The 22474-nt window shown below is 44.9% G+C and overlaps 1 protein-coding gene and 1 long non-coding RNA gene across 2 annotated transcripts in view; both read left to right on the top strand.

Moving 5' to 3' along the window:
- Ppargc1a (PPARG coactivator 1 alpha) overlaps positions 1–22474 on the top strand; it is a 601407-nt gene that overhangs the window by 267212 nt on the left and 311721 nt on the right. The gene's annotated exons all lie outside the window — the stretch shown is intronic.
- Positions 7397–11590, top strand: LOC144366494 (uncharacterized). The gene is made up of 3 exons (XR_013425556.1): positions 7397–7567; positions 9678–10034; positions 10454–11590. It is a non-coding gene; the product is annotated as an uncharacterized LOC144366494 (long non-coding RNA).

Genomic DNA, 22474 nt, shown 5'->3' with positions numbered 1-22474 from the left:
ATTTAGGCAGCTTGTCACTTGTGTGCTAATCACAACTCTTTGGGAAAAGTGCTGATGCAGATGGGGATGGTTCATGTGTACCTCCTATTAGGACATTGTGCTTGCCTAGTCAGTGGGCGAAGGTGCCCCGAGTCCCAAGTAGAAATACTTGAGGTCATCACATGCAATGTCTGGCTCACATTGACCTGAAGGGACACACTCTTCCAGAGTTTTGAGGCTCTTTGTTTCAACTTTGTTGTCAACTGTATCCAGTCCTTTATCATCAGGACTTCACATTTGCAGAAATGTGTTTTCCAGCACTCTGCTGGGCCCAGGCATACACGTGGCTAATGCTAAGTACTGAACCAACGCATGCTCTGTTTATCTTTTGGTTTTGCACTAAATACTGTTTTTTTTTTTTTTTTTTTGCTTTAGTTCTTTGATCCAACATATATTTTTTAATGGGCTAATAATTGAAGAGGCAGTTATCAGTCACTTCTTGAAAAAGATTCTGGTGTCAAAAATTCTGACAAAACATGTCCCATTTGGAGATTTAGAGGACCCTGTAGGATCTTCATGCCTTGTTAGAGACAAAAGAGACCCTTTTAACTCACTCTCCAACTGTGTTGGACCCTGGTCCACTTTGGGGGGCATGATTCCTGATAGTTGTCCCAGGAATGTGTATGAAAACCCTCACCGGACCTGCCTTTCCCAACATGGAAATGTCAGGCTCCGAGGAAGCCACGCACACCAGTGGAAGCCTCAAGCACATTATTGCTCACTTACAGGCACTAATGACTCCAATAATGTAGTGAAGTTTAGCATAAATAGGCTCATCATTAAAGTTGATGGCAGAAGTATAAACAAGGCCCACACTATTAAATTTGCTATTTGTTCGTTACGCATCTGGAATTATCTGGCTGTCTGTAGCTGTCTCGTCCTGGGTGTTCATAAACCTAAGTTGGATCTGGTATTCTTTTGTTTTTCTGTCCAACCCAAAAGAATGAGGTGATTTTAAATGACACATCCTCTCCTACAAATGGCATCACCAAAGTTAAGAAGGATGGTTCTTGGAGTTGCTGAGGTGACATCTGAGATGCTTTCTGGTCATCAGGCCTTTCAGAACCCCAGGGTTTCACAGAAAAAACCAGCAACAGATAGCAGGTTCAGGGTATGATGGTGTGATGTTGGCGAGACACTCAGACTTGTTGAATTGTTGTGCCACTGTCTGTTAGCAGAGGTGGTAATATGATTTTTTGCACGGGACACCATGCTGAGTTATAGGTGCAGGGGGTGGTTTGAAGTAGAGTGTCTGGTCGTGGTTGCTGGGATCAGCTGAGTGACTTTGGTGTGTGTACTTCATCTCTCTGTTCCTCTGTAAAGTGGAGCTGATGATAGGAACTGACTGTGTCAGTATGTATGAACTGCTTTGGCCTGTGCTAGGTGCACATGTGTGTGAGCCAGGCATACGCTTGTGCACACTAGACACACCGGAGCTCTTACATTTAAGAGATATGCCCAGAACTGTGGAAAACTAGAGAGAGTCATGCAAAATCGTAGTTATCCTGGGTCTTCAGAATCCAGATCAAAAGTAAAAATAAAAAAGTAAATGTTGCTCACACAACTGGCAAGTGAAAATATGCACGTCCCCGGCTGAGGTACAAAACTCCTCTGGGATTCCGTCCACTGTCCGCGTCAGAGGAGGGCTAATGTGTATTTGAACAGAGTAGCTTTGCACAGGGGTGCTCACTCTGTTCCAGTGTCTGGGTGAGGGGACTGTGGTGAAGTTCAAGGGCAGGCGGAGAGGGAGACGGTGGAGAGAAGGGGACAAACTAGTGGGGCAAAGAGGAGAAAAGTGCCCCTTCTCAGAACTCTCATCCTGCACTCGTCTGGCCAGGAGACCTGGGGCCAGGTTTCTCCTCCGTGTAGCACCGTACAGCAAGGGGCATGTGTCCGTGTCCTTCTCTTACATTCCCTTAGTGGGCACACGAGGCCAGAAATGATATGGAGAAGGGACCCCGCCGCACCTCTCTTGGTTGCAAATCTGTCTGTGGACACTGGCCCCCTGCCTAGCTCCCACTGTCTTTAAATCTCAGTATTTCCTTGAGCAGTTGTCCTTAAACACCAAACCCACTTCTACTTCTTACTCCCAGGCCCATGTATAGCTCTGTCAAGAGTGTTCCTTAGGTTGGCAGGTGTCCTCGTCACAATCTGTACCTTCCTAAAGCTAACATTATATATCTCACACGTCGGCCCTGGGCGAGGGCCTAGGGAACATTTGTGACTTGAAGATAATCAAAACAGTTAACAGCTGTCCACTTTATTTGCTAAAATACACGTTAATCTTCCAGGATTAAATGTGCAGACACTTTCTTGGGACACTTTGTGTATAGTCATTGTTTACTTTCATATCTTATCAAACAGGCTGTGAGCTCCTGCAGGGGAAACTCTCTCCATCTCTGTCCCTGTACCTCTTGGCACTGCAAGGCACAGGGCACGTGGTCAGCAGGGGCTGGCTGGATGAACGGACGGATAGGTGAAGAGCACATACGCTCGCGGTTCAGTCAGAACCAGGCCGAAGAGAACCAGTTTAGCTGCTATTTTTGCTTCAAGCTTGCAGCAAACTTGGAATAAGACTGCCAGGTTCCTATTCGTTCCTGGCTCTTCCCCAATTTGTTGTAATGCCAAGTGGCAGTTCTGAGATCCGAGTTTTGCCTCTGATTTGACTTAAGCCTTCCTGAGAATAGGAGCCATGTCTGTGTTATTTATAACTCTATTCCCAGCACAGTTGCCTGAGTGTGATACATGTTCAATAAATGCTTATTGATGAACAAGTGATCAAAATACTTGGCACAATCCTATAACGAGACCTAAGCTCTCTACCCACTACCTACTTGTACGGCAGACTATCTTTATTATTATAAAAGCTATTTGTATTTATGTAGCTTCACACTATTCCAACTGAAGAGCCCTTCTCTTAACTCTTGCCCAGCCAGCTCTGCTCTTTTTGGTCTTTTGGGTTGAACCTAAGTCACCTCCTCACTGAATTCTTCCCTCGCTGAGACCCTAGGTCTCTATGCCATTTCATCAGCATGCGGGTCCCAGCTCTGATCGAGTCCCCGATTCTGTGGTCCCACTTCCCTGTTGCAGGGCTAGTCTAGGAGGCAGGGCCTCTGTCTGTCTGCACACCATTATGTTTCCAGTACTTGGTACACAGTAGGCTCTTTGCAAACATTTGCCAAATGAGCAATTCAAGGAGAAAAAAATGAAAGGAATAAGAAATTATTTCTGTTTTTTAATCACACCCCCCCACCAACAACCACCATTAAAATCTTTGGTGTGTATTCTATTTTTGAAAGGAACATACATGTATATTTTTTTAATAAACATAGTTCCCATGCTGACTGTTTTCTTGCTTGTTTTTTTTTCCACACGTAATAATCATAAATGCTGGCCCTCCCCATGTACATGCTGCGTACACCACAGTCACAGTGGGTTCCTTACCGTTCCTTGAACATCCCACGTATGGATGCTCCCGCTGTGGGGCCTCTGAGCACCCCACTCCAACTCTCTGGAATCTCTCTCTCTCCTTTGTTTTTTGCAAATCCACATGACCAATGTCCCCATGTCCTTTAGGACTTGTTCAGTTATCACCTTCTCTGCAGCTTCTTCCTTGACCACCCCCTCCCCATCTTAAAATGACAGCCCTAGCCCCAGCCCCTCTCTTCTTTTCCCTGCCTCGCGTTTCTACATGGCACTTAGCACCTTCTGACGGAACACACGCTTTACTTACTTGTGAGTCCTCTTTCCACCGCCTTAAAAGGCAAGAGCCAGGAAATTTTTCTCATTTTCTTTTTTTTGCTGCGGCCTCCGTGCCTAAAGCAGTGCCGGGGATACTTCATTGAGATGGGCCTCATCTGTGTTTGTGGAATTAATCACCCTTCAACGCGCTCATGTCAGATGCTTGGACTGTGGGGGCCATAGTGCTTTAACTGATTGAGTGTAGGTTGCCCTGTGCGCAGCTCTCTTATAACAGGATAATATTATGAAAGCTAAATGGTTCTTTGAGTGCCTCAGGAAAGGCTCATAAATTAGTTTTATGGCTGATCATTTTTTAGTTTGATGCCTTGGTTTTTGAGCCACTATTTGGTCACAGACTTTGTGTCCTGATTAGAAGCCTGGCCCCTTTTCCTGATCGCCATCCTTAGAACCTGTCAACCTGCGGTGCTTTCTGTTCTCACTGAAGGAAACTGAGTGCTTCTTTCTTTACTTCAGAGGGTCACATCTTTAGATCCTGAAGAGAGAGAAGCAGCCCGTTCTCTCAGGAGCCCAAACGCAGCAACAGATTTTGCCTCCAAGCAAGTAAGAGACGCCATAAAAACAAGCGACTCTCCTTCACCGGCCCTACCCTCGTTTGAATTCTCGTCGCCTCACTAGTCATTCTGAGATGTAGCTGATTCTGGACAGTGCAAGGGGGGTGGGCGCCATTTTCCCTTGGGCCTCCTGCTTCTGCTGGATACAGTTAGTCTGAGCAGTACATAATTCCGCGTAACTGGTTAGTAAATGCCAGATCTGGGGTTGAGCTGCATCAACCCAGTGATTTTTGAGCACAGGGTGAATGCTGAGTATGGGGACCAGAATCCACACCTCCCGTGGGTCTTACTGTCTGCATAAGTGCTTCCAGCAGTGACCTTCTGGTAGACAGGACACTGAACGGGTGGACTCTGCGGCCAGTTGGCCAGCATTTGCTCTCTGTGCCTCCTCCCTGGGCTGCCATCTTGAGAGCCACAGACGGCACTTTGTCAGTGTTCTGTTGAATTCCTCTGGAATGAGGCATTTCGCCTGTTCTCCATTCTCCGCTTTTCTTCCTAATTCACTGCTCTAGGGATCCTGGCTCAGCATCTTCTGGTGCCTCCAAAGGCAGTCTGGAGCCTGCATTTGGTGATTAGCTCTCCCTACAGTTCTCCTAACTCCCATTAGTCTTTGGTTATCTGGGGAATTATTCAATATGGTTCAGAGGGAAAAAAAATAGATTAAGTCCTGGTTGCTAAGAGCACCTTCTTGATCATTGTTGAATGGGACCGTCTCTATCTTTGTTTCCTTTGGGGAAGAGCGTGGTAGGTGGAGGAAATAGCTCCTCATAGTCTGAAAAGACTGGTGTCTCTGGGCATCTGGGAATCAGCAAGTTCAACAGGAAATGGAGGTTTGAAAGAATCCTCTAAGTCACCCTTCTCTCGGGTATGTGAGCACAAAGAGAGACAGTCACCTTTCTTTGTCTCTCTGTTCATTAGAATCCTATTCTCAGGCCATTGGCATATAATTCAGCATCTCTTGCACAGGTCTTGGCCTTCCTTTAGGAATTTCCAGAGCCATGAAGATGGTATCTCGTGAAGCCGAGGGCAGTGTGTTATCATAGTCTTCTTCTGATGAGACATAAAGCTATTTTCAGAAGGTCTTGGAGGTAGCATTGTCAAATGATCAGCCACGAAATCACAGATCCTTGACATTGTTGTGAACAAAAGAAATTCCTTGTTCCTGTCTCAGTGCAATGTGATTACAGGGCCCGGCGATCAGATAGGTGACCCAAGATGGATGCCTTCCCGAATATAACTCAAGTTTATCTGTACCTGTCCCCACCTTTATCGCTGCATGTGTCCTTTGCATTGGAAGATGGATTTATTCCAGCCTTGACCTGCACCACGCCTTGCGTTTGTTTACCCTTGGTTTCAGTGCCCAGGGCGAATGTACTCTCTTACCCGCGCCCTTGTGGCCTAGCGTCTCACAGCCAGATGGCAAGCAGACATCGAGGGCAGTTTTTGGCTCCTGACCCAGCAGGGCTGTCCACGTGATCTCTGGAGCAGTAGGGCAGAAGACCGGCCTGCCTCCGCTAGATACCTTGAGTACCCCAGCACTTCCTCATTCTTCCCAGGGAAGAAGGAACCAGTGTGTTTGGGTTTGTTTGCTTATTTTTTTGGAAAGGCATGCAGTCAGGTTTTCAGATGAGCTTGTTTGGGAGATGCTGCCTCTTAGGTTTAGCCCTGTGGATGGTTGAGTAGTAATGGGCCGGAGCTTGACGGGCCTGTTTTGGTGCACTCCGTTCCAGCATTTGGGCTCCTAAATGAGCACTTCCCTTGTGCACCCTCAAGGGTTTCATTTCCTGATGCTTGTGCTCAAATGCTTACTAACATGTGTACAGGAAGTAGGTGACATAAGTGTGTCCTTATAGAGGAACATGCCCCAGATGCTACCTTGCATTGTCAAGAGCCAGCCAGGCATGATGGCCCACACCTGTAATCCCAGCAGCTTGGGAGGCTGAGGCAAGAGGATCAAGTTCAAATCCAACCTCAGCAATGGTGAGGCCCTAAGCAACTGAGTGAGATCCTGTCTCTAAATAAAATATTAAAAGGGCTGAGGATGAGGCTCAGTGTCCCTGAGTTCAATCCCTGGTACCAAAAAAAAAAAAAAAAAAATCCTGAGAACCACATGAATGAGAAGGAAGTCAGAAAATAATGATCATGTTAGAATTTGGTGGATCTGTCACTAAATGGCATTATTTGGATGATATTGCATAAATTAGTAGTGAAAACCTGGTTTTCAGATATGGTTGTAAACATAATTTATAATTGTGTTTACAATCTGTGTATTTCACACTTAGAGTCATTAATGACAGTTGATTTTTAAAACATATAACTGTACAGCAAAAATTCACTAGCAAATGTGTGGGAAGCAACTTAGTAACTTGCTTCAACTGAAATAGTTTAACACACTTCGCATCTAACATAAATTCAGAGGAAGAAAAACCACAGCAAAGAACACGGCGGAGTTTCCAAGGAGACATTGCTAATGGAAACAAGCTTCCTTGGGTAGGTCACAAAATACCTCCCCCAACACAAGAAGTTAAGAGAGCTGCTGGATTGAGGCCATGGAGTGTCTTGTAGGTTAAAGGTGCGAGTCTCAAAATCAATACTCTTGCTTAATAGACAGTCTCTGCTGTGTTTTTGGACAGGGTGGAATGGATTCATATGCACACACTAGGATCTTTGCATTCACGTGGGTTTCTCCTGATGTTTCCAGTTGAACCGAGTCTGTAGGCCCCAGGGAGAGATGACCACGTTACTGATCAAAGCCCTTTGCTATTGTGAGACGAGAGATGATTTTTTTTTCCCCTTTCTCTTTTTAACAAGAATAAGCAGGAACTGAATCTTGTCAGGCCTGGTAAGACTTCAGTGATTTGTAAAAGCAAATGCTTCTCATGTGACCAAGCTGCTTATTCCTGGCCACATACTGTGGGATTTTACAAGGAACAAGCAGAGGCCCCAAAACAAACAGCCCTAAAGGACTTGTGAACAGGAAACGTACCTTCCCTTGTTGACCTGAACTTATATGTTGAGTAAACAAGTGCCTATTCTGTACACCCTGGTGTCTCTAAGGCAGCTTCCAATTTTGCTGTAATTGGACCGTGTCCAATTGTCCCTTTGGTTGTGGTTCTTAAAACTGCTGAGAATCGGAGCTAGAGAGAGACCTGACTTAACCAGAGAAACTGAATCGGAACAGGCTGTGGGTGGCTAGCGCGTTCCTCAGGTTGTGGGTGAGTTACCTGACCCTCGGGGGGGATGAAGCGGGACACACATGACACGGTGGCCCTGTCTGATTGCATTGTGACTGCAGACCTGGCAGGGTGTTTGTTGTTGTAACTTTTAGATGTCTTCTAGCTGGTTTGATCTGGTGAGCGTCCAGGCCAGGGGTGTGGGCGGTTACATACTGAGGACCTTGGGTTCCACACGGACCCTGGCCATCTGGAGCCCTGGATTTCCCTTTGCCAAGGAGCCCATCAGAGGCCTGTATGATAGCTCACAGATATGAATTGAGAAACGTTTGTATAAGATGACTTTTTAGGGTAGTTAGTAACCCGAATTGTTCCATCATAGAAATATCCAGTAGTTTTTGCCTGTGTATCAGCTAAAACAATAGGTTAGACGTTGTTTGATTGTTTGGATGGTGCTTTGGGGAAAGGAGTTTGAAAAGTTGTTGGTTTGTATGTAGTGGTCTCCCTGGACCCCTTGTTTGTGACATAGACGTGTGGAGGTGGTTACACGGAGATATGAATCTGTTCGTGGCCAGAAGCCAGGAATATTATCCAGGCCTTTTGTGTGATGTGGTTCTTTCTACTCCCTGTGCTACTATCGCTTGCAGTTGACTGGGTGTGGGTCTCTGATTCTTGGAAGGTAACTTCCTCCTTCTTTCTTTACTATGTTGCTGTTTGGCAACTCATCTTGATGGATCTACTTCTACGTGTCCATCTGTGAAACGGGGCCGGGGAGAGTGGAATGAGAACCCACGTTCTTTAAGAGCCTGAGTTATGCTAAGCAATTGTGTGTCCAAGTGTGCTGGAGATTCCTGGACCATCTCAATCCACTCAGGCTGCTCTTACAAAGCACCACAGACTCGGTGACTTAGCAGAAATGTATTTTCTCACAGTTCTGAAGGCTGAAGGTCAAGATCAAGAGGTCAGTATGGTTGATTTCATTCCGATTTCTCTCCCCTGGTCTGCATCCTAATCTCATCTTCCAGTCACATGACATTCAGGCCCACCCGGAGGATCTGCATTGACCATCTGACCTTAGTTACTTTGACAGGCTTTATCTCCAAATACCCAAATATGGCCACATTCTGGGGTTTAGGATTTCAACATAAGTATTTTAGGTGCCTTCAGTTCAGCCCACAACATGTCCTCCAAGAGGTAGGGCCAATGTTAAAAATTTCAGGTGAGAAAACAGGCTGGGAAAGTCTACTCGTTGTAGAGAGAGTCCAGAGGCGAGTGTCTGTCTCTCTTCATATTTGGTGCTCTCTCTTATTTTTGTGGTCCTGTGGAAGCAGACCTTCCTGTTGGGGACATTTGGTATTATGACAGTATTTCCATAGCCCCCTGTTCCTGTAGCTGTTTACCTTTGATTCTTATGACACATGTTCCCAGGTTTAGAAAGGGATCATAACTCACCGTCTTCCTGTGCTCCATGAGAAATCTAACTACGCAATACGGCTGCCAGAGTTGAAGAGCCCATTCTTTGTGGAAATGGCAAATGGGCTTGTTATTACCTCCGAATGAACTCTTTCTAACCCAAGATCAAGAAAAAGGCTCATTGGCCCAGTTGACTCTACCCTTTATAATCTTCAGACCATTCAGTTAAGTGCCTGTGTAGCATTTCCATATGTTGGCTGGGTGCAAGGTGCCAATATTTCAACACAGCTTCCTCATTAAAATGATCAGGGCATAAACCTGGAAGATTCCAGTGTGTGCCTCACCTGGGACCTCCCCAAGGGAAATGTGCCTGCCAAGCAAACCAGAAATAGTGTCAGGGAGGAAGTGCACCCCTCTGCTGGCTCCCCTCCTGGATGGAGTCATTAATGAGTACTTTCTACCCTTGGCAGGGCCAGGTAAGTTTGAGAAGTGCACCTCCTGTGGTGTTGAAACACATTCCAGTGACTCCCATGATAGCGATGCATGAAGAATCAACATATTGACCCCCCCAGAGTATATATTAAATTCTGAAGGATTAATCAAAACTGCACCATGTTGTGTGCAATTAAACCCTTGAAAGGCAAAATAAATTTGCTGGAGCAGTAGCAGCTCTTGTACCACTTCTAGCTGGAATGAGGCATTTTTCAGTTCTATTACTAACAGATGAGTTTTTGCACAGGAGCATTTTTTCAGGAGGTGGGACGGGCCAGAAGGAGCCATCTGCAAAACCCTTTCATGGATGGGCGGAGAACAGGGAGTCGGACTCTATTCTAGTGTTATCCCGTGGAACCAGGTAAATACCCAGCAAAATTCTTCCATCAGAAGGAGCAGTGGGTCGTGTCAGTTTTTATTAGAGGAGAAAATGCCAAGGTGTATGTGCTGCAGGAAGCATGGAAGGTGTGGAACCCCAGCTGAGTGCCAGGCCCTCTGTGGTGAGAACTCCCTGGAAACAGGGCCCTGGGGAAGGACGGGTTTGCTCACCTCACCGTGCACCTGCATTAATGAGGATGTGATCTGGTGTCTCCTCCCAGTTCAGGTGAGCAGAAACCTGGAGAGATCTCTTTTCTCCTCCACCCCACCATGTCTGAAGTTACCCCAGGATGGGCGCTCACAGTTACCTCTGTGCTCCATTTAAATGTTTCAGGGGTGCCAAATGGTACCCTGAGCAGCCCCTTTGGTTTATTATGTTTTTAAAAGAGTCAATTAGAGTCTGTTGTAAAGAGCTCGGAGGCTTCAGTTCTCCAAGGGCTCACAGAGGACAAGTTGTCATTGGATTGCTCTGGAATGACACGTGGTGGTCAACAGGCCACAGAAGCAGGACTTTCATGCTGGCTCTGAGCAGGAAAGCAGAAGCAGAACATTGGAATTCTGCAGGAAGGGAGTTAAGAAAATTTAAAAAATCTTAAGGAAGGCACAGATAAGACCAGAATGACATTTTTTTTTGGTCCATTTTAGGCAATACATTTTCTGTCCTAGCCAGAGTGCCAAGGCTCAAGAGAGACTCACAAGAATGGAGAAGGTAGCACACTGCTAATAACACAAATTCATCTCTGTGCCTCCTATTCACCAGAAAAAAAAATATTAGTGAATCAAAATGCATAAGCCATTTGTATAAAAAAATGCAAAATTGTATTCATTGCAAGAGAAGATATGAAGAATAATGGGAAATCCTGGAATCAGCAACTTCAGAAGACTTCACGATATGCAGTGTAACAATTAGAAAAATAAGGATAATGTGCTCAATTTATACAAAGTAAATTCGTTTTTTTTCCTCTCAAAGTTCAGAAATAAATTTTATTGAGAGATGCATTGAAAACTCTCATGACATCTGGAATATGGAGATCTAATTGCTGATTCAATGGCATTGCGAACCCGCAAACATATTTCCTTGGTGAAATGTCAAAAAGGCAGCAATCAAAATGAAGCGTTTAAGCATTAAAATGAAGAAATGATGACTGGGTTGATTTGTAAACATTTATCTCTAAGCTTACTTTATGAAAAAGAAGGAACAAGTTTAGGCGCCTGATGGCAGATTTGCCCATCCCGAGTCCTGGTCCCACAAGGGCACGGACAACTCCAGATGTTTGGTGGGTTCAGTCGGAAGTTGTATTTCCCTAAATTCTGATCACCCCTCTTAGCTTTTCTCTGAGATTTATGGCATTTTAATGAACAGCAAGAGATGGCAAAGGGGTTAGGGAAGGAATGAGCTAAGAAGGAACATTTCTCCATCTTTGAAATAATCACTTTAAACATATTGGTGAGTCATTGACTTATCTCTCTAGTATTGGTTGGTGACGATATTTACTTTCACGTGTGTTATTGAAGAAGCGACTGTGTTAGGAACCTCAACTGGCCTGACTTTGCAGCCTCAGCCATTTAGAGCTAGTTTTCCCGAGGGTCAGTGTTGGTGGGTTCTGATTGTACTCTGAAGAGGCGGATTATGTCTTGAGGGTGCACCTCAAGCTTGCTTTCCCTTCTGGTAAAAGGAGCACCTAGAAACTCTCTTAGCCTGGACATTCACCCTTAACGTGGACATAAAATCAAAATATGTTAAGCCAACTGGGGACAAGCCTAATAAACTTGTTAAAATAATATTTTCTTGTGCCAGGTGTGTTGGCGCATGCCTGTAATCCTAGTCATTTGGGAGGCTGGGGCAGGAGGATCAGAAGCTCAAGGCCAGTCTCAGCAACTTTGTGAGGCCCTAAGCAACTTAGTAAGATCCTGTCACGATATTAAAAAAAAATTAGAAAAAGGGCTGGGGATGTGTCTCAGTGGTTAAGCTCCCATGGGTTCAATCTCCAGTTTAAAAAAAAATTGAAAAAAAAATATTCCCTTATGCTTGCCTATATCAATTTCTACCTTCTAGAAAAGTTGCCCAGAAAAACTTTCCCAACAAAAGGAGGAAAATTTGTTAAAGCAACAAAAATCTTCACCTAGGGAGGTGCATATGATTATCTTGGTCACCAAATGAATAAATCTCCCCAAATGAAAATATTTTCTGGGTCCCAAATTATGCCAATCATCTAGAGTGAAACCCCTCTTCAACCAAGAGCTGATGAAGAAATAAAATCTGCCCAAGGAGCGAAGTTGCTTTTCCCTGAAGCAATGCATTTGTAAGGTCTCCCCTGTATTGTGCTTGCAAATAACATTTATTTCTGTAGTGTAAATATGCAAGAGTTCATTTTAATAAAAAGTAAGTCCTAAAATAAGATAAAACCCATGACTAGACTTGCATTTGAAGATTTAGAGTGTATTCATCTGCTGGTTTTCGGTATAAATATTCATTGGTTTTGAGCTCTCAGGTGTTGGAACTTTTAATCTGCATTCAGATGGAGGTACTTTAATCAGACAGTTCATAAAAGTCTGCTACTCCCCCCCCCCACCAAGAAAAAAAAAATAACCACAACAGAGTAACAGAGAGAATAGAGGGTACCAGGGCTTTACAATAACCCACCAAGCTGAACCGCCTGGCTAGAGGGGAAAGAAAATCAACACCAAATGCCAGTTAGTACCATAATATCAATATTCTATTAAAAATAAATCTCTTGCTGTTAGACCGAAAAGTCTCCAAAACCTGTCACTTGACTGCAGTCTTCAGAGATGACTGATAACGGGTAAAAAGTCCCATAGCATCTGTTTACCATGTACTCACACAAACTGTTAGGAATGTTTTTAAATGTCAGCAGTAATGTATGCGTGTGTATTAGCTATCACAGAGCAGTGTCACCACCAAGATGGCACTGGGGACTGCTCTAAATTAGGTAGGTCAAGTGAGAAAGGTGCCGCAGGAACCCTTTGAAAGGATGTTGTTTGTCTGGGAAAAAAGAAAAAAAAATCTTGAGTTGCAAACGTGAATACACGAATACCTGGGAAACCCCTTACACCAGATTTTGAATCAAGCTTTAAATCACAAGAAAGTTTATCCTCAGGTCTACAGTGCCAAGGTCGGTTTTGGGCGAGCAGAAAGTGGAGGGAAAGCATTTTGCAGGAGATGTGTTTTGCATTAGCAGGCTCTCGGGTTTCTCTTGGTAACCTAAGCACATATTCAGAGGAGAAAGTCACTGAGGTGCAATCGCTGACTAAACAATGCGGTGGTGACAATGTTGTTAGCAGCTGTGTAGCACCGGAGCCTTCTGTCCTGTTCCACTGCCGAGAGGGAAAACCCTGCCTGTGGTCCCTGCAAACTCCCTGGAACTCCAGGCGGTTCCCAGACTTTACAGTAGTGATTGCCTTTTTCATAAAATAGAGAGATATTGGACAAGCCATCTTGATAAAGAAGTTGTTTTTTTTTTCCTGCCATGCAAAGCCCCTCTGAGGGAACAGGCAAGGGGACGAGCAGAGCGTGTGTCATGGGAAAGAAGTGAGTGAAGTTAGCTCCGCCCCTCGCAAGACTTATTTAATATTTCCTGTCTCTGCCTCAGTTTCCCCTTTCTCCCAGTGGGGGTGTGATAGCATCACTTTGCGGGGTCGATGGATGGAAGGATTCAGTCCTATAATTCATGAAGGTGTCTTCCTCGGCACCCAGGAAATGCTGAAGGCAAAGTCAGAGGTGGGGAAGAATTAGTGCAAAGCCTGCGCCCAGCCCTGTTGTGACACGAGAGTGGCTTCGTGCCCCTGAGAATCCCGCCATGAGGTCCAGAGGGCTGGGCCTTGACCGTTCAGTGGAGTGATCCCTAATCACACGTCAGAGCTGCCAGCCTCTCGCTTCCTTCCTGAGACGCCTTCTAAAGTGCTCAAGAGAATGGCCTTCCTCTCTGATCTTGTCTTCTACATCGATTGACTTATTAAATTCCTTTAAAAAAGTAGAATCAAGGTCAGCCTTTAGATCTCTTCATATTCTGGTTTTTACTTTAAATGATGGTGTTTTAACAAAATGTGATTTTATTTGGTTTGGCTAGTCGTATAAGTTGCAGGAGGGACAACAGAATCAAAGTAAGTGGCTTCTTCCCGTTTTCCAGTCTAATCAGTTGGAGACATTTTCGGAAGACGGCTTCACCTTGCCTTTTTCTTTCCTTCCTTCCTTCCTTTTTTTTTTCCTTCCTTCCTTTCTTCCTTCCTTCCTTCTTCCTTCCTTCCTTCCTTCCTTCCTTCCTTCCTTCCTTCCTTCCTTCCTTCCTTCCTTCCTTCCTTCCTTCCATCCTTCCTTCCTTCCTCCCTCCCTCCCTCCCTTCCTTCTGGTACGCATGTCTCTTTGGTAGCACATATGCAAGTGTCCTACTACAGTCCAGTTACTGATGTGCACCGCCTACCGGTCTTCTGGTTAGCATCCTTATTCTACCAGGACCCTGTCTTACGGACACAACATATATTCTTAGAACAATGCCTGGGACGTCCTAGACTCAGTTACCTTCTATCAACTGAGCATAGTTGTAATAGTAGTTTGGTGATAGAATCTGTGAAATCAGTTTCTAAGGCTTTTAGATCAACCAATGGGTTATGGTTTTGCTGTTAGCATAACCTTGGTGCTCTGATCCAAATTGTTTTGAATCCTTTCTCAGACGACAACATTTCCCCTCTGCTCAGCAAACATTTATCAAAGAAGTGCTGTGTGCCTGGCTCTGTGCTAGGTACTGAAGATAGACACAGTTCCTGAGACCAGGCCAAGGGTTCGGCAGAGGGAAGCAGATGTATAAATAAAGAAGTCCTGTAAAGTGGAAGGGCAGTAAGTGCACAGTGACCACAAAGGCCAGTTCTATCTGGAAGAGTCAGGAAATATTTCCTGCAGGAAGTGTGTGGGAAAATCTCAGCAGCTTTTCTGGGTGTAGAGTAGTAGGGGGAGAGTGCGTTAGGCAAGGGGACACATGGCAGACCCCAGGGCTCAGGATGCTGGGGCTAGGTGTGGGAAAGAGGTGGGTGCTTGAGAGATGATCCTGGAGCAGACAGCAGGCCCAATGCCTGGTACCCAGGTGGTTGGACAGCATCCTGTAGGTAGTGAGGGGTTGCTGGTGGGTCTTTGGTAGTGTGTGGTGTGGGTTAATTTGATTCTCATTTACAGAAGCATCAAATGTCAGAGCTTGAAGTGGAATTAGGGTAAATCCCCCTGTTTTACTGATGAATTTCAGACCTGGAGATGTGAAATAATCTGGAAGTGATCACACTGTACAGGAGGCTGGGTGGAGTAACTTCTGGGAAGTCAGTTTGTGGTCAGAACTGAGTCTGGCCATCTTATTGTGTTTTATCAAACAAGTCCCTTAGTCTCCCAACCTCAGTTTCTTCATCTTTAAGGTGGAGACAGCAATTCAGCCTTCTATACAGGGGGGTAGACAGGCGTTGTTGAGGCAATGCATATGAAGGCCGGACAGTGGAATTTGCTAGAGAAATGTGCCTATTATTTGTCAAGAGCCTGCTCTTTGATCTTGGGTTGCCTGAGTGTGAACTTGGACTCTTCCACTTTCAAACTGGACAGCGCTGGGCAAATGGCTTAACCTCTCAGACCTTAGGATTTCTGGGTATAAATAAGGATCAAAATAGTATTTAACAGCATTGGTTGTTGTGAGCATTAAATGATAATGCTGTTAAAACACAACCCTCTGAACACTGCAAGTTCCTAATATATATCAGCCACTATTAACTTATTATTTTTATTATTATCAGTCTAGTGGGCTTTCTAATATACAGTGATTCAGTCCAAGACAGCTCCAGATCCACAGAAGTGCCACAATTGATGAAATGTCTGTTCTAGATGCTGCTATGACCAGCATTTACTGGGTGATGGCAGTCGACTTTGGCTGTTTAGTCCTAAACTTGAAGGACTTTGGGCATCATCTTAGATGAACAGAGCTATTCCTGGAGGCCCTTGGCTCCAGCTACAGGGTTTTCTAAGGCTCCCCTCATAACTGAGTGCTCCTCAGTCTCAGTGGTTGTATGAAGCATTGAAATCTGGAATAAAGCTTCCACCTGCCCACACCCTTTCCTCTCATTATTGTTGCTATTTACTAGTTGGGGTCCTGTCATTTACTTTTTATGTTTCAGACGATGAGAACACCCCAAAAGTCATTGTAGCTAAGTGTGAAATACAGGCGTCCATAAAGTATGGATTCCCCTTACAGGGTGCAGCCCAAGGTTGCACTGCGGCTCCTCATTAAGGTGTCAGTAAGGGCGGCCCACCACTCGAGGGGGAGAGCATTTTGTCATGTGCTGTGGCCTTTCTCTTGATGAGCCTTTGATGGTTTTAAAGGGGACCCTGCTTCATTTTACTACAAACTTCAGGTCTTCTTAATGGATGAGTGGGAAGTAGGGTTTTATTTGGGACATTGGAAAACGGCAGGGCTTTCACTTCCACTGAAGCTGTTCTGAAGATAGGGTGGGTTTTTAATTAATCTCTGTAAATGTGACATAATGATGTGAAGGAAAATTTTGAAAGTAAATGTAAGAGCTGCCACAACCCCTTAATTACACAAATAGTAATTTTGGTTTGGTTTGTGCCTTATCATTTTACACACACACACACACACACACACACACACACACATAAGCACATGTGTGTGCACACACATAGCATGGGGAGCTTGAATGTTGCTTCTGACTCCAGGTGCCGGGAATAGCTTTAGTCCTTTGTTTGTGTGCAACTTTTCAGGACCAGATCCGTGATTCACTCTTTCAATGAACTAAATGACAGTAAATAAAATGTCACTTATTTAGTACATAGTATTTATGAGGCCCTGTTCTGAGGACTGTATACATGTCTTGATCCATTTGATTTTCACCATACCCATATGATGCACATTCTAGTATAGCCATCATGGTACAAATGAGCAAAATCTAAGCTGCCGTGAAGCAAAGTCACAGGTCTGGAGCTGGCGAGTGGTCGGCCAAGGTGTAGACTCCACTCTTGATCAGGGCCCCACCCTCCTACAGTTGTACATGGAGGACATCAAAACAAAAGGAGGTAGTTGCAAATAAGGTGTGGAGTCATGACAACTCAGGTGAGCAGATGTTCAATGGAAAGAAGCATTTGGAATTTGAATTTGGTGAAAACGTTAGTTACGGAGCTACTTATAAGCAGGAAAAACTTGGAAGCTAGTCTTTGAATCTGTTGCCTGGGACCCAATCAGCTTCAAGGTTCTTACTAGTCCTTTATGGCTGCATTGCCCTTGGTATCACTGTGTCTTTCTGCACCCGAAGCCTTGCTGATGTACTAATGTCACTCATCCACACGTGACCAGTGAGTGCCTGTTACTTCCCGATGTGCAGGGAACACTGTACAGTGAGGAAGGAAGTGACTGTCCTCCAGGCTCAATTTACTACCTTCAATCATGGGAATTTTCTCCTGGAAGAAATGGAAAGTTGTGAAGGAACTTAGTGGGTTAATTTCTTACAAAGTTAAATTTTTCTCCAGAGTTTAACAATATGTATACACCCTCCCACTTACATGTGTGTATGTATGTATATAGATAAACGTGTGTATAAACTAACCATATGGTATATTAATGTGCACATGAATTAATCATATAAAATCAATCAGGATTCATGAGGATTGTACTTGAATTCTGGTAACCAGAGGATTGTCTGCTTCCATTCCCATCTCCCCTCCCCCTGGACCAGGATATTTCTAAACAAATATTTTGATGCTGTACAAAATCTTTGATTTCTAAAAGTGTGGTGCTTTGGTTTAAGGTAAGAAAAGGCTACTGACCCCTCGGCTCCCCCTCCTGGTTTTTCTTAGTTGGCTTTTCTAAGTGCAGGGCATTTCAAAACTTTTCAGACCCTCTGGCCTTGGCAGCTAATGGTGGACAGTGCCATGGTTAGGAAGTTTCTCAAGGCTAAACATTTTTCAAAGGGAGAAAAAATAAAAATAAAAACCAAGCAGATTGATAAAAAAAAAAAAAAAAGGGCACAGTGCTTTTGATGAGGCCGGCAGAATCTCAAGGCATGGTTCATCCCCTCTTTAATTATCCAGTTCATTTAGTCAGCTGTGGCCCGGGACTGGAGGAGGTCACCTGCAGTGGGAGAGGAAGGCGGGGCAGCTGCCCACCCACAGCTTGGTGCCGGGATGGAGAATGGCCACCCAGGCTGACTGGTCCCTTATCAAATGAAAGCTGGGGACAAGGGCTGTGTGATTGAGTGTGGATCCGAGAGGTCACCCTGATGCCCTGAGTTTCCTTGAACCTCATCGTAAGATACTGGCCAGTGGGCCGGGTGTGGTGGTGGTTCACTCACTGGAGCGGAGAGGGCTCAGGCTCCAGGGGTGAAGTCACCAGCACCAGCTGCTGGAGGCGGCCCTCGGAGGTCATCATTCACGTCAGTGATGTTGTCAGCCCCTGGCTCACCCCGCCCTTCTCCACCTCTGCTGACGATTTGACGTACATGGGGCAACCTTTTGGGGGCTTCCTGCCACCATTAGACAGCAAAAGACGCGTCATCTCCAGGCAGGGAGAAAAGGCCAGAAAACTCACCATGTTCCTGCTCCCTGTCTCTGACACTCACCTGTCCTGCGGTGACTCAGGAAAGTGCCCACTTCATCCTGCTATGAGGCTTCTGCTCAGTTCTCCTGAGGCCGCCATCAATCTGCTTGCTGCCAAGGAGCTCACTGAAAACCCAGAGCTAGAAAGGCGATTTCTGTCCCCTTGTGGAACTTCAGACTGCAAGGAGCATTGCTGATGGTTAACTTGGAAGAGCTCCGAGTCAATGTACCCATGTAAAAGATGGTGATGATGATGATGCGTGTGTGTGTGTAGTGAGAAGCCAGGACCATCGGAAGACTTAAATGACTATCTAATCCTTACAACGAGGAAAACGTTAGTCATTGTCACATAGGCCCTGTTGGCATCTGCATGGGTTGCGGAGGCAAGGACATTTGGATTTGACTCTGGTGATCCACTTACAATGGACAGTCACTGTCCTGCACAAGTCGCTAACTCTCCGGTCCTCACTCTGTCCCCTTAGCTGTGAAGTGGAGATAAGGATGACTACTTCACTAGGTCTTTGTCAGAGCAAAGAGCGACCTTCATTTTAATGCCAGCCAGAGGTTTGTAAAAATCACACTCTTCTTGCTTTGCTCTCAGTGTCACAGAGGCAAAGAAAGGTGCTCTCTGATTGATTCAAGAAGCCCGTGAGACCCCTGCAGGGAGCTGGGTGATCACATAGATCCAGGCAGCTTTACCTCAAGAAACCAAGGAGCTGGTTGTTTTACTGAAAAAAATAAGGCACATTTAACAAGTTTAGGGCATGAGGGCTGTTACTCAGCTCTTCTTATACAGACACTTAATAATCTATACAACTTGTTAGCTACTTTGTGGGTTTGATGCCATGATTTATAAATACTGGGTCTCTCCTGTACAGATAATTATGAATACAGAGGACAGGTTGTAGGGAAGGAGGAGGGAGATAGGCACGAGTAGAATTTTCCATCCAAGTCAGGTTGTGTCATAAAAGTAGGGGGTTGATTGACTTGCAGAACTGCTTCTGTCAGAAGAGAGGTCCCTGGCCACCTCTCTTCAGTTCCAATGGCAGATGCTTTGGGGTGTGTGGGGTCTCCTCGGGAAAGCTCAGAAGTGAGAGTCCATAGCCCCAGATCACATGATCAGGAAGGCGGTGAGTGTTTGCTTGGAGACCACCCTGGAGATGCAGGCAAGGAGGAAGCTTCTCTGTGTGCTCACTGTCTGTGACAAAATTGAATTTATAGGCATTTTGTTGGAGCTCTTGCAGAGGGAGGACCTGGCAAGCTCTTCGAGAGCCCAGAATGATAATGATAAGTGGGAGTTAATTATGTGATCCCCATCATTATTAATTTAAGATGTGTGAAATACCATTGTTGGACACTATATAACGGAGGATCATTATTCTGCATGCAGTTTGGGCTGATCATAAAACATATTTGGAAATCTTTTCACCGTCCTACTCTCAGCCTCCGGCTCTCTAACTCAGTATTTTCCTTGATGCTTTAAGTTTTTAACTATGATTTCAGGAGTTTTCCGGACTCATTCTCATCCAGGCCTTTTTCCATTCAAGGAGGGACTGTGAAGTATTTACTCTAAGAAATTGCAAGACCCAGAGAGGTTTTCTGAAATTCTTGTGCTCTCTTGTGTTTACCATAAATCTGAGACAGTGATATGATCAGCAAGCTTATTTATGTCTGAATACAAAACACGAATAAAATTTAAACAGGGCCGTCTCCCTTCCCAGCCTCTCCTGTTGTAGGTGGAATATGACGCTGACAGCCACGGTGGACAGTCTGTCCCACGATCAGGTATTGATTAGTAATTTGATTTGCAGTAAATCGTTCTCTCTGCTAACATTTGTATCTCCTTTCTTAAAAATGGGAACCTACCTTCAGCTCCCTCCCCAATGTCATTTGAAGACGTATCTGGCCAGCCACAAGGGCCCTCCCTCCACTGCTGTCTAGAGAACAAGTCACTTCCGGTGCAGACATGGAGCTTCCACTCTGCTCTGCAGTGACACCCAGATTGCAGGTCATGCCATAGACTGTCAACATAAAGTGTCTGTTGGCATCAATAGGATGACTCTTCAGGAAGTGATAACTTTAAAAATGTATGATGAGCACCACTGAATTAAGACAGATGGGCTGATTTGTGTTATTCCTAAAATAACCGGCAAGTAGGTGTTTATCTCATTTTGCAACGGGACAAAATTGCTTTTTGGAGTGATTCATTTGTGATCCCAGCTAAGCTGTACTATTAATTTACTTTACTTCTGACTGGTGTGTTTGCCTCAGTATTTATTGTGTTTCCCATCAGTATTGTCAAACTGTGGTGCTGCTCTGACACCTCGACATTTGCATTTAGATTATGGGGTTATGGGTTAGTGCTGTGAGATAGTGTATCCAGCTATAGTTTGGTTTTTGAAGGTGGTATTCAGAGCCATTTCTGACATGTTTCCCTGGATTCTGAATGTAGAATTTTGATGGTTATTATAACCCTCCAACAGGTTCTCCTGCCTCCCATCTTTCACCATCCGATCACCCATTCTTAGTACTGTTGCTCCAGTGAACTTTTTAACATGCAAATTTGATTCTGTTGCAGCATTTTCTTTTTTGAAAGCAAACAGATTTCTACAGGGATCAGGCTCAACAAAGGCACAGAGCTGCTAGGTGTGATGGTGCTTGTCAAGATGAGGAGAAGACCCTTCAACAAAGAAAGCAATGATGTTCTGGCTACTGGGGAGGTGGGTCCAGTTTCTCAAGGGAATTCAGAGATCCAGGCTGGAGTTGAAGGCATTGGAGGTGTTTTACAGGCCAAACAAATTGCATCTGTGTCCAGCCTCAACTTTGATCCTGTTGAAGTCCCTTGCTGTTTCACCATTGATCAGATCATGAGATAGTGAGTAAATTCTTTAGCATGGAATATGCCACTCTTAATAACTGGGCCTTCATTTCTGTGTGTATCTTCTACCTTGGACTTCATTCATGCCCCTCTCCTGGCACTCACACTGAGCCCACTAGTGTACAACCTTATACAACACAAGGAATGGGTTCCAAAAAATCCACTGTGGAAAACAAGGAGGAGGGAGCATTTGCTTTGAGGTGCATGACATGACTGGGTCACCCTGGGCAGCCGGGCACCAGCTGCAGTAGCTCCTGGCCATCCCAGTCCCATCTGTATTATGGTACCACCTGGTGGTGGAGGTCTGCTCTGGCTCACTTGTTGAAAAGGAAGACATCGTGGTTGGCTGGGGCTGGGACTTCCAGGGTAGCTACAGTGATTCCAGGAGTCTCTAGCTAGTTGTCATCCGTTTCTTTGGCTCACTTCGGAACAATTAGGTTGGGAGAATATTTGGTATATATGTGGGACTCAATGTCAGTCTCTCTTCCATTCACGCACACCATATGGGTATGCATACACACGTATACACACATGCGTGTACACACACACACACACACTCGCACAAACATACAGCAAAGAACTTTAGCCCTCTCCGTTTGAGAATTGGAGCTGGACAGAGGACAGGGGCCAATTCTTAATTATCCCTAAATTCCCATAATTGCATGGCAAACCATCCTGAGTTCTTCTTGGACCTGTAGTTGTTCAAATGGCAGCTTGGTTCCATGTAGCTGCTGGGCCTTGGAAGGGCTGCTCTTTCTGGACCTCACTCTGGTTAACTCCTCTTAATCTTTTATGATTCAGCTCCTATTTATCCACCTTCTTGGAAGCCCTCTCTAAGCCCCTAGTAGGAATCAGATACTTCCTCTTCAGAGTTCTTGGTGGATCTGAACAATCTACCGCACCTCTGTAATGGGTTCATTCTACTTTTATGTCCCAGAGTGGCTCAGGGACAGAGATTGTATTCTCAGTACCCTTTTCTTTTTTCCCAGAGCCTCCTGGTTGCTTTTTTACACATTTGTTCAATGATTGGAAGAATTAAAACGCAGTAGAGCCCAAGAGCTGCAGAGAGGTTTTCCAAGTAAGAGTGAAGCAAAAAAAAAAAAAAAAAAAAAAAAGTATATAGAGAGATATACATAAATTGGGCTCTCTCTGTCTCTCTGTCTCAATCTCTTTCTCCTTTCTGTGTGGGTTCTGA

This window comes from Ictidomys tridecemlineatus, chromosome 9, assembly GCF_052094955.1.
Source record: "Ictidomys tridecemlineatus isolate mIctTri1 chromosome 9, mIctTri1.hap1, whole genome shotgun sequence".
In the NCBI taxonomy this organism is placed as follows: Eukaryota; Metazoa; Chordata; class Mammalia; order Rodentia; family Sciuridae; genus Ictidomys; species Ictidomys tridecemlineatus.
This window is presented reverse-complemented; position numbering and strand designations above follow the sequence as displayed.